We start from the raw sequence: 8,634 nt of genomic DNA on the forward strand, positions 1-8,634 counted from the left end.
ATCTGACCTCACCTTCCGGAAGTGCGTCATTGGAGCTGCGACTGTGGGTGCATGGGGGCGGGTTCTTTTGACTAGTTAAGAGTTTGACTTTAAAGTTTCTTGCCGACCAAAATTAGCGCGTTCTCGTGTTGGAGAACTGCACAGAAAACATTGGGTAGAGCAATGGACCTGTTTATTTACTTTACTATCATCATAGCGTGAACTGCTCACATAACTGCCCCATAGGTTGTGAATCTGGTGACACGAACCCAGCTCCTACTTCTGTAAATCGGACCCGCTGTTTCATTTGAGTTTTGGGAGTAGATGTATTTACAAGGAATACAATGCAAATATGTAAATAAGAGAGTATGGCTGCTCTGAACAGTGGCACGTTCTATCCAGGAGATGCCCGAATCCCCTTCAGGGTTGCTAGGTGTAATCTTCAGAACCAGCCAAAGTCAGCTACAAAACCAGCCTAAAACAAGCCAAGAGGCACTCCAAAAGTAGCCCAAAAATACCACAATATGTGGAGTCAAAAAAGTCTAAAGGCATAGATGGCCGATAAAAGCTGCGACAGATTGAGTCGGCGCCTTATTGGCCCGTGTTTTGGGCCATCAGATGGGCTAACGGCCTGTATCGAATGCATTATGATCCGATTGTTGGGCCCTAGGCCCATGATCTGATCAGCCAGTAACCCACTTCAATGTGGGCATATCGAGGAGAGATTCGCTCGTTTGGGGACATCGCCAAACGAGTGAATCTCTATGTCTATGGTAACCTTTAGAAATGAATAGATATGAAAATATGCCTTTAAGTTTTTCCATGAAGCAAAATGGGAGAGATTCACCCGTCACCAGGGACGTGACTACAGAGGGGGGCCCAGGAGGTATAGGGGCTCCATAAGGCCCTAATATATATATATATATATATATATATATATATATATATATATATATATATATATATATATATATATATATATATAATTTCAATAAATATTGTTAAAACAGGTCAACCTTTAGACATTTTGGTGACCAGCTGATTTTTGCCCCAAAATTGTCTGAAATTGAGGAAAGTCACTAGGAAATGCTTAAGAGTGACGAGAGACTGGGGTACAGAGCCCAAAATCTGGTAACTCCCAACTTCTACACAAGTTAGTCCCATTGCATGCTGGATATTGTAATCTTAAATTAAACTTGGCAAATTGTTAAACAAAAACTACATTACCTGCATTGGGAGACACAGGCAAGAAAAAAACTTTGGCTGGTTTGCAAAGTAAAAACCAGCCAAAGGCCCAAAAAGTAGCCCAAATCCGTACCTTGGCTAGTTTGTACTTTCAATACCTGCCTCGGTTTTAAATTAGTAGCCTAATTTGTCTGGAAAACCACCAACCTGCCAACGCTGATCCCCTTACAGTTCTCCACGCCTAATTGGGGTACTCCACAGCCAGTAGCAATATGATTACAAAGTGACTTGCTGATTGCGGCTGATGAGTTTTAACAGGAATTTTTCATATTTGACATTATTGAGTCTCTGTAGCACCAAGGTCAATGTGGTTTTGTAAGGATATGTTGACAGTGTCATGATAAATAATAAAGCATTATGCAAGTTAAAATGATGCTATAGTATTATAATAGTATTATTTTCCCAAAGAAGTGATAGATCTAGTCTACACCTAATCAGAAATATTGGAGACACATACACCCAGGTGCAACAGGTAGATTGCTAATTTTTCCTCTGTGGCAGGGGATCTTACCCCATTAATTAACCCACCAATGTACCTTCAACAGTGAACTTGAGCTGGTGACATTGGTGTAAACAGGCCTGGATTTGTGGAAAGGCCACCTAGGCCCGGGCCTAGGGCGGCAGGATTTTAGGGGGGCGGCATCCTGCCCAACCACACCCACATTGGTTCAAAAACACTGGGGATGCGTTGGAGATACAATGATGATTTTTTAAATTTCCCCATTGATGATGAAAATTTGCACGAATAAAGGGGAGAGGACAGGGGCGACGGACGGCAGTGGGCCTAGGGGCGCTCTCTATGTAAATCCGGCCCTGGGTGTAAACCATTCTTGTTGCAGCTTAGACTGCTTATTATAAATTCTTGGTTAATGGTAGGGATGCACCAAATCCAGGATTCAGTTCGGGATTCAGCCAAATCAAAGTGCCTGGCCAAACTTGTGCATCTGAGTAACAGGAAACTCTTCCACAATTGTGAATCAGCAAGAACAGTATATATTTTGCGCCTATGTTTGCATATCAAAGTTAAAATATTCTCTCACCTATACAATTTTCGATTTGAAGACAGTATAAAATAAAGGTTTAAAAATCCATCAGGCAGCTCATAAGTCATTGGGTGGGGCAGTTTATATATAAAGTTCCCTATTAAGGGAGATGGCAGATCTCTTATCCAAGACAGTCCATAAATGTCCATTTAGCAGCCTGCAACATCATGCAACTTGGAGACAGTATAAAAAATATGCACGTACTAATTTATTGTCCACATTAAAGTGAATTATATTGACCTGCTATGGATTTTTAAAAGCATTTTTTTTATTGCAGATCAAAACAGGACACCCATGTGTGCAAGAGATGCAGCCATATCCATAATTGCTTCTACTTTGCATGCCCCTACAGTAGCCTAAATCAGCTGAGAATCTAAATCTACGCAAGATGGCACCTTCACTTCCTCTGTGCAAATCTGCATTCTGTGACTAACTGGTGGCATGGGGAAGGGGATGTTGGATGGAGCCTGGGTTGGGAGTGAGGGTTCTGTTCTCCTTTAATAAAAACATTATAATACATAAAGATCCCTCTGCATAATAATGTCTGGTCAAGAGTTTTCTTCTGATTCATCCCATCTCTTCAATCCTCATTTTTGTTTTGCTCCCTCAATCTTCTCTGCTTTCTCCTATTTCCTCTACCTTCTTGGCTCTCCTAGGCACCCGTCACCATTTATTTTTCTCCTTTTTCCTGTATATTCTCCTACACCACCTCTTCCTTCATTTTCTTCTGCTGGTCACATTACCGATATACTATTCTTTACAATCTCCCCTTCACTACTTTTCTACTCTTTTCCTTATATTATGTTCCCTCCTTCTCCCTCCATGTGTACATTCTGCTTTCCCAGGGGTACCCATCCTTTTTTTACTCATGAGCCATATTCAGATGCAAAAAGAGTTGGGGAGCAACGAAAGCATTAAAAATGTTCCTGGATGGTGGAAAGTGTGTGATGTGATTGGCTATCTGGCAGCCCCTATGTGGACTGGCAGCCTACAGGAGGTTCTGTTTGACAGTACAAGTATTTTTTATGCAACCTAAACTTGCCTCCAAGTCAGTATTAAAAAATAAACACCTGCTTTGAGGCCACTGGAGCAACAACCAAGGGGTTGGTGAGTATCATGTTGCTTATGCGCCACTGGTTGGGGATCACTTTGCTTTCTTATCTCCACTTTTCTCTTTACTCCCAACCCTCTGTTTGTTTCAGAGGAGGTCACAATCACCTCTCTAAGTTTACAGTAACATGTCCCATAGTAAGATACGCAACGTTTTTTGAAGTGAAAATGTATTGCCTTTGGACTGAAATGTATTAAAGAGGGTAATTACAGGACGACAGCATCAGGTTTTAATCCAGTATTGTTTTATTTAATGCAAAATTGTCCCATAACACTTTTTCTTCAGTAGTAAACATCGGACATCAGTATAGTATTTTAATGTATATAAATGTAAGGCAATGGCATTGGCATTTTGAACTATTTAATCCTACTTCCTTAAAACCTATGCTTATAAAAAGAAATAAAAGTTTTCTCTGGCTTAAAGGAATTGTTCAGTATAAAAATAAAACTGGGTAAATAGAAAAGCTGTGCAAAATAAAAAAATGTTTCTAATATAGTTAGTTAGCTAAAAATGTAATGTATAAAGGCTGGAGTGACTGGATGTCTAACATAACAGAACAGAAACCAACTTCTTGCTTTTTAGCTCTCTTAGTTTCCACTTACTGGTTACCCTGGTGACCAAGCAGTAACCAATCAGTGATTTGAGGTGAGGTGGGGGGGCACATGGGCCATAACTTGTTTTTGAATACGAGTTGCATGCTAAGGATCAATTTTAAAGTCACTTAATAGTTATGTTTCATTTGGCCCCCCTTCAAGTCGCTGACTAACTCAGCGTTAGAGAGCTGAAAAGCCATCCAGTCATTCCAGCCTTTATGCATTAGATTTTTGTCTAACTATATTAGAAACATTAATATTTTGCAGATACCATCGATTTATCCAGTTTTTATTTTTACACTGAATTGTTCCTTTAAAGGAGAATTAAACCCCTCTACCCCTTACCCTACAACATAGTCCCCCTTCCCTGACCCCCCCCCCCCGCACGGGTGAGAACACCTGTAAATGCTTTAATTACCTCTCGTTGTCAAGTCAACGCAGCAGAATATAAATATCATATCGGTATGTGAGCAATGTATCGGCACATGCAGTCTTGCGGTTCGTTACAACTGTGCATGCTCCCAAAATGACAAATTGCTGAAGGGAAGGAAGAGGACCCCAACAATAGCAAAGAGCCGGAAGACGGCGCCCGTGAGCTCTGCTGCGCTGACTCTGCAACGAGGTAATTAAAGGATTAGGGGCACTTACAGGTGTTATCACCTGTCCGGGGGGGGACTATGTAGGATAGGGGGTAGGGGCTTTATTAGTGGGGGGGGGTTGAATTCTCCTTTAAATGCCAAGTTTTACAATCAACATACTATACATAGTCTTCCTATTCAAAAATAAATTACATACTTCATAAAGGCATTTTTTTCCAAAAAGCTCAGCATTACAAACTGAATTGCAAAACATTTTAGTGCAGTAAAATTACAATAGTTACTTTTCAATAGTTCAGAAGATACACCATTTTTTTTTTTAATATAAAATTTACACTACAAAAATCCTAATGCAGTCACAAGCTGCATTAAATGTACAGCTCTGCCCACTTATTGGCTGATAGTACCTATCATGTAAGTGTGCCCTTAGTTAGCGTGTAAGCATAATGCCTCATACAAGCCAAAGGGAAAAACTTTAGTACAAGTATAGGATCCATTATCCAGAAAACCATTATGCAGAAGGCTCCAAATTAGGGAAAGGGCATCTCCCATAGACTCCATTTTAATCAAATAATTTAATTTTTTTTTTAATTATTTCCTTTTTCACTGTAGTAATAAAACAGCACAGTTATGGGATCCATTATCCGGAAACCCGTTATCCAGAAAGGTCCAAATTACGGAAAGGACCTCTCCCATTGACTCCATTTTATCCAAATTTTTAAAAATGATTACCTTTATCTCTGTTATAACAAAACAGTACTTTGTACTTGATCCAAGCTAAAATTTTTATCAATCCTTATTGGAAGCAAAACCAGCCTGTTGGGTTTATTTAATGTTTACGTGACTTTCTAGTAGACTTAAGGCATGAAGATCCAAATTACGAAAAGATCCATTATCCAGAAAGCCCCAGGTCCCATACCTGTACCTTGTACTCGATCCCTACTAACAGGTCCGGATTGAGAATTAAAATAGGCCCTGGCATTTCAGGTACACAGAGGCCCAATCAGCCCATACAGAGGCCCAAACAGCCCCACCAGCCCACTAAATACTGACTTTCTATAGCACCTTATAGCAGCCCCTCTGGCATTTGCCAGAACCCACAGATTGCCAGTCCGGGCCTGCCTACTAAGATATACTTTATTGCAGGCAAAACAATCCTATTGGGTTTATTTAATGTTTCATTTATTTTTAGCAGACTTTTTATGGAGATCCAAATTATGGAAAGACCCCTTATCTGGAAAACCCAAGGTCCTGAGCATTCTGGATAATAGGTCCCATACCTGTACTGAAAAAGGAAGTATCATAATATAATTACAAAATGGCACATTCTAATATTAAAATATAGTTTGCACAAAAAGGTTATTTATCAAAGTCAAACTCGAACAATTCCTATAAAATCTGGATTTTTAGTTAAAAAAAATCTCAGAATCTGAAAATCCAGCATCTCATACTTGCCGAGGTTGTATATAAGTCAATGGGAGAAGTCCCAAAGATATCCTGATCTGCGCTGGATTTCGTGGAATAATCCGAGGATTTTGTGGTTTTTGGGCAGAAAAATCTGAGTTTTCAGCTGAAAAATCAGAAAAATTCATACGATTTGAATTTATGATTTTTTCGAGTTTTTCCTTCACAGGAAATGTTCAGAGAAATGTATTGATAAATAAGGGGAAACAACCTTGGTTGGAGTATATTTGGATTTTGATAAATAACCCCCTATGTGTTTAATATGGGCAGTTTTGTATAGAGACCTGCAATGTTCACGGGTATACATATTCTTTTAAAGAGACAGTATAGGTATGACCCCCCTTTACATGAGATCAATGAGTATAGCTTTTGCTGAACATCCATTTTGCTCATTGATTCAATTAAGATTTTTTTTTGCATTAATCAAAAAATTTAAGCACTTTCCAACTTCACAGTTACGTCGATTCACTGTTTGAGGAGAAATAGGTTGCATAATGAATTACTAGATCCATAGATAAACCCTCCGTTTAGCTCAAAGACTGCAACGTAAGGAATGGAAGGGTTTGCTTATATGGATCTCATTATCTCTATTCAAACAAATTACCCTGCTTCTGTTTTTTCAATAAAATCTTGGCTTTGAGTTTTATAATTCTTATACCCTACACCAATCACCCATCCCATTTATTCAGAATTTAACAGGTGGTTGGGGTAAGAATTGTATGTGACACGGGGTTGGCTCAGGCAGAATATGGCTTCTGTGCAAGATAGATAAGTATTCATACGCTCAGGGTCAGACTGGGGGGCCCGGGGCCCATCTGGGCTGCTGTCCAGGGCCACCCTCCGGTGCACCGCCAATCGTGTGCACGCCACTGTGTGTGTGCGCACCACGCCACAGAGTGTGTGCGCTTATGCGCTGGCGCATTTTGTGTTATAGGCAGCGCAGTGGGAAGCAGCATTGAAAGTCGCGGATCTGGGTCGGCGGTAGGGGCCTGTGGCCCACCGTTATTTTCCCGGTGTCCCGCCGGCCCAGTCCCACCCTGCATATGCTTGGTGCACATAGGATGCTGAAAAACCTTTAGTATGATGTAAAGAGTGATATTCCAAGACAATTTGCAATTGGTTTACATTTCCTATTTATGTTTTTTTGAGTTATTTAGCTTTTTATTCAGCAGCTCTTCTGTTTGCAAGTACAGCATTCTAGTTTCTAGGGTCCAAATTTCCCTAGCTACCATGCAATGATTCGAATAAGAAACATACATTTGTAGCCTTACAGAGCATTTGTTTATTTTTTTAAGATGGGGGTCAGTGACCCCTCATTTGAAAGCTGGAAAGAGTCAGAAGGATAATTATTAAAAAACGATATAAAAAAAAATAAAATAATGAATTGGCCATTCTATAACATACAGTACTAAAATTTAACGTAAAGGCGAATCACCCCTTTAAATATAAGGCATGCAATACAACAGAGCTAAATTGAATCTATTGTCCATTTTGGTGGATCAGACCCAGGGCCGGGCCAAATCGGTTGGGCGCCCCAGGCAGCACGACCAGTCGCGTCGCCCCCTCCAACCCAGCGCATGTAAGGCAGCACGCGCACACGCACAGGAGTGCACACGTTCTGGAGCACGCACGCACTGACAGGCTGTGTCAGGCCGCGCCTATCACCCTTTGCTCACCTAGGCGCTCTTACAATGCGCATAGCCCAGGATTCTTCAGGCCGGACTGGGATAGGCAGCAGTTAAGAGATACGTGCTGGGCGCCCTCCAATCTTTGCGCCCTAGGCACATGCCTACTCTGCCTACCCCTAGTTCCGGCCCTGATCAGACCAAAATTGTAGTATGTAATAACTCTGCTATAATCGTTTCCCTGAAGCAGAAATTAATAAATGTTAAAATTCACAAGACGATTTTGGCAGGCATCAATCTATGACAGAACAGCTTGTGTAAACCAAGCCTAAAAGATGTGACTTGCTTGTCACTATATGTTACTATTGTAATACAGCTAAATATAATTGAACAAGTTTTGACCTGCAGTGTAGTATGTCTCACCCTGACCTAGTTTCCTTGTGTTCATCAGAAAGGAAAAGATTGACAGGGAGTAAGCAAGAGCAAAGCATCTGTACTCCGCATGATTCTGCTGCCGTTGAGCACAACACAGTGGTCCTCTGGAAAGAAAAATAAAGCGTAGAAAAGGAGGAATACTGTTCAGGTACAAGTCATATTTTCTTTCAGTAAACGCACCAATGGAAGAATAGTAGACGAAGCTACTAAACACCACTGTTTTGCATATTTAGGTAGGCTTGTCACTAGGGATGCACCGAATCCAGGATTAGGTTCAGGTTTCGGCCTTTTTCAGCAAGATTTGGCCGAATCCTTCTGCCTGGCCGAACCTAATCCTAATTTTCATATGCAAATTAGGGGCAGGAGGGAAATCACTTGAGTTTTTGTCACAAAACAAGGAAGTGTTTTCCACTTCCCACCCCTAATTTGCATATGCAAATTAGGATTTGGATTCGGTTCTCGGCCGAATCTTTCACAAAGGATTCGGGGGTTCGGCCGAATCCAAAATAAAAAGTTTTCGGTGTATGCCTACTTGTCACATTT

This window comes from Xenopus laevis, chromosome 2L (assembly GCF_017654675.1).
Source record: "Xenopus laevis strain J_2021 chromosome 2L, Xenopus_laevis_v10.1, whole genome shotgun sequence".
NCBI classification, from domain to species: Eukaryota; Metazoa; Chordata; class Amphibia; order Anura; family Pipidae; genus Xenopus; species Xenopus laevis.